Here is a 3652-nt window from a genome sequence, read left to right on the forward strand (position 1 = left end):
AGAGTATCAATTTCAAGAATTCCCTTCTTCTGAGGCGTCCCATTGTTCACAGAATTCCTCTCAGAGGTGTACATGAACTGGTTATTTACAACCATTTCAATGAGTTCCTGAGCTTCTGCAGGGGTTTTCAGATGAAGAGATCCTCCTGTAGAATGGTCCAATGACATTTTTGACAACTCAGACAGACCATTATAGAATATACATATGATGCTCCATTCTGTAAGCATGTCAGTAGGACACCTTTTGATCAATTACTTATATATTTCCCAAGCTTCATAGAGGGACTCACCTTCCTTCTGTCTGAAGGTTTGGATTTCCACTCTAAGCTTGCTCATCTTTTGAGGTGGAAAGAATTTGGCCAGGAAAGCACTGACCAGCTTTTCCCAAGAGTTCAGGCTTTCCTTAGGTTGTGAATCTAACCATGTTCTAGCTCTATCTCTTACAGCAAAAGGGAAAATCATAAGCCTGTAGACCTCGGGATCAACCACATTGGTCTTAATAGTGTCACAAATTTACAAAAATTTAGCTAAGAATTGATGAGGATCTTCCAATGGAAGTCCATAAAACTTGCAATTCTGTTGCATTAGAGAAACTAATTGAGGCTTAAGCTCAAAGTTGTTTGCTCCAATGGTAGGAATTGAGATGCTTCTTCCATAGAAGTTAGAAGAGGGTGCAATACAGTCACCAAGCAACTTCCTTGCATCTCCACCATTGTTTTTGGGTTCGGCCATGTCTCCTTCTTTTTCGAAAATTTCTGTCAGGTCCTCTCCAGAGGGTTGTGCTTTAGCTTCTCTTAATTTTCTCTTAAGAGTCCTTTCAGGTTCAGGATCAGCTTCAATAAGAATGTCTTTATCCCTATTCCTGCTCATATGAAAAGAAGAGAACAGAAAAGAAGAAGAATCCTCTATGTCACAGTATAGAGATTCCTTTATGTGAGTGGAAGAAGAGAAGAATAGAAGAATGAGAAGGGAAAAATTCGAACACAGAGAAGAAGAGGGGGTTCGAATTTTTTTTGAGTGGAAGAGGAGTGTTAGTAGATAAATAAATAAATAGAAAGAGATGAGAAGGGGAAGAATTCAAAAATTAAATAAAATAAAATAAAAATATTTTTGTTTTTATTTTAATTATTAGTTAGAATTCAAAAATTAAAATGAGAAATAAAATTAAATTAAAATTTAAAACAATTAGTTAATTAAAAAGGAATTTTGAAAAAGAGGTTAGTATTTTTCGAAAATTAGAGAGAGAGAAAAGTAGTTAGGTGGTTTTAGAAAAGATATGATTGAAATAGAAAACTTTTTTTAAAATCAAACAAAAAGTCAAGTAGTTAATTGAAAAAAATTTTGAAAATCAAATTTGAGAAGATAAGAGGTTAGAAAAGATTTTGAAATTAAGTTTTGAAAAAGATAAGATTGAAATTCATTTTGAAAAAGATTTGAAAAAGAAATTTAAAAAGATTTGATTTTGAAATTAAAGTTGATTACTTGACTAACAAGAAACTAAAAGATATGATTTTAAAATTTAAAGATTGAAATTTTTCTTAATAGGCAAGTAACAACTTGAAATTTTTTAATCTAAAAATTGAATGCTAGCACTAAATCCGAAAATATGAAATAAAAATAAGAAAAAGATTTTGAAAATCAATTTGAAATTTTCAAAAATATGAAAGAAAAAATGAAAAAGATTTGATTTTTGAAAAAGATTTGCAAAGATAGGATCTTTAAATTGAAAATTTGACTTGACTCATAAGAAACAAATAAATTTTAAAACTTTATGACTAAATCAATTCAAATTTTCGAAAATTATGAGCAAAATAAGGGAAAGATATTTTTTTATTTATTTTTTATTTTTAATGAGGAGAGAGAAAGACATAAAAATGATGCAAAACATGAAAATTCATGATCAAAACACATGATGCATGCAAGAACACTTTGAATGTCAAGATGAACACCAAGAACTTATTTTTGAAAATTTTTAAGAAAAGACACATGCAAGACACCAAACTTAAAAATTTTTTAAACTCTAGACACTAATAATTCAAAAATGCACATGAAAAACAAGAAAAGACACAAAATAAGAAAATGCAAAGATCAAACAAAGAAGATCATCAAGAACAACTTGAAGATCAATGAAGAACATATGATGAATTTTCGAAAATTAAGAAAAAAATTAAAAAACATGCAATTGACACCAAACTTCAAAATTGACACTAAACTCAAACAAAAAACATCAAATTTTTAGATTTTATGATTTTATTAAATTTTTTTGTATTTTTGGAAAATTAATTGGAAAAAAGAAAATTAAAGATTTCAAAATTTTTAATAGGAATTCCAGAAATCATGCAATGTTAGTCTAAAGCTTCAGTCTAAAAAGATTAGACATGGCTAGCCAAGCTTCAGCAGGACATTACATACAACAGCCAAATTGATGGGAATCAATTTGCTCTTGTGATGATAAAAGCATCATCTGAAACTCTAGAATTCATTCTTAAAAATTCTAAAGAACAAATATAAATTATATATTATTTTTTTTTGAAATTTTTCGAAAATAAAAAGAGTAAAAACAAAAAGCTTAAAATTAAAATAAAATTACCTAATCTGAGCAACAAGATGAGCCGTCAGTTGTCCAAACTCGAACAATCCCTAGCAACGGCGCCAAAAACTTGGTGCACGAAATTGTGATGTCAATGGCGCCAAAAACTTGGTACGCACGATTATAATCTCAATTCCTTTTCACAACTCCGCACAACTAACCAGTAAGTGCACTGGGTCGTCCAAGTAATAAACCTTACGTGAGTAAGGGTCGATCCACGGAGATTGTCGGCTTGAAGCAAGCTATGGTCATCTTGTAAATCTCAGTCAGGCAGATTCAAATGGTAATGAGGTTTTGATAATTAAAATATAAATAAAATATAAGATAAGATAGAAATACTTATGTAATTCATTGGTGAGAATTTCAGATAAGCGTATGGAGATGCTTTGCTCCTTCTAAATCTCTGCTTTCCTACTGTCTTCATTCAATCATTCATACTCCTTTCCATAGCAAGCTGTATGTTGGGGGATCACCGTTGTCAATGGCTACCGTCCGTCCTCTCAGTGAAAATGGTCCAAGTGCGCTGTCACCACACGGCGAATCATCTGTCGATTCTCACTCATGTTGGAACAGGATCAATTGATCCTTTTTCGTCTGTCACTATGCCCAACACTCGCGAGTTTGAAGCACGTCACAGTCACCCCTTCCCAGATCCTACTGGAATACCACAGACAAGGTTTAGACTTTTTGGATCTCAGGAATGACCACCAATAATTCTAGCTTATACCACGAAGATTCTGATCATGAACCAGGAGGCTAAGAGATATGCATTCAAGCTTGTTTTCATGTAGAATGGAAGTGGTTGTCAGGCACGCGTTCATAGGTGAGAATGGTGATGAGTGTCACATAATCTTCACATTCATCATGTTCTTGGTTGCAAATGAATATCTTAGAATAAGAATAAGCTTGAATTGAATAGACAAATAATAGTACTTTGCATTAATTCATGAGGAACAGCAGAGCTCCACACCTTAATCTGTGGGGTGTAGAAACTCCACCGTTGAAAATACATAAGTGAAAATAGTGTTCATTGGCTTCGGCCCCAGAGAGGGAACCAGAATGA

At 32.5% G+C, this 3652-nt stretch overlaps 1 non-coding gene across 1 annotated transcript; it reads left to right on the forward strand.

Annotated features, from left to right (window-relative positions):
* Window positions 1–221: 221 nt before the first annotated feature.
* On the forward strand, window positions 222–329 carry LOC112725688 (small nucleolar RNA R71). The gene has a single exon (XR_003164779.1). It is a non-coding gene; the product is annotated as a small nucleolar RNA R71 (small nucleolar RNA).
* Window positions 330–3652: the final 3323 nt, after the last annotated feature.

Source organism: Arachis hypogaea, chromosome 11 (assembly GCF_003086295.3).
Source record: "Arachis hypogaea cultivar Tifrunner chromosome 11, arahy.Tifrunner.gnm2.J5K5, whole genome shotgun sequence".
Classification (NCBI taxonomy): Eukaryota; Viridiplantae; Streptophyta; class Magnoliopsida; order Fabales; family Fabaceae; genus Arachis; species Arachis hypogaea.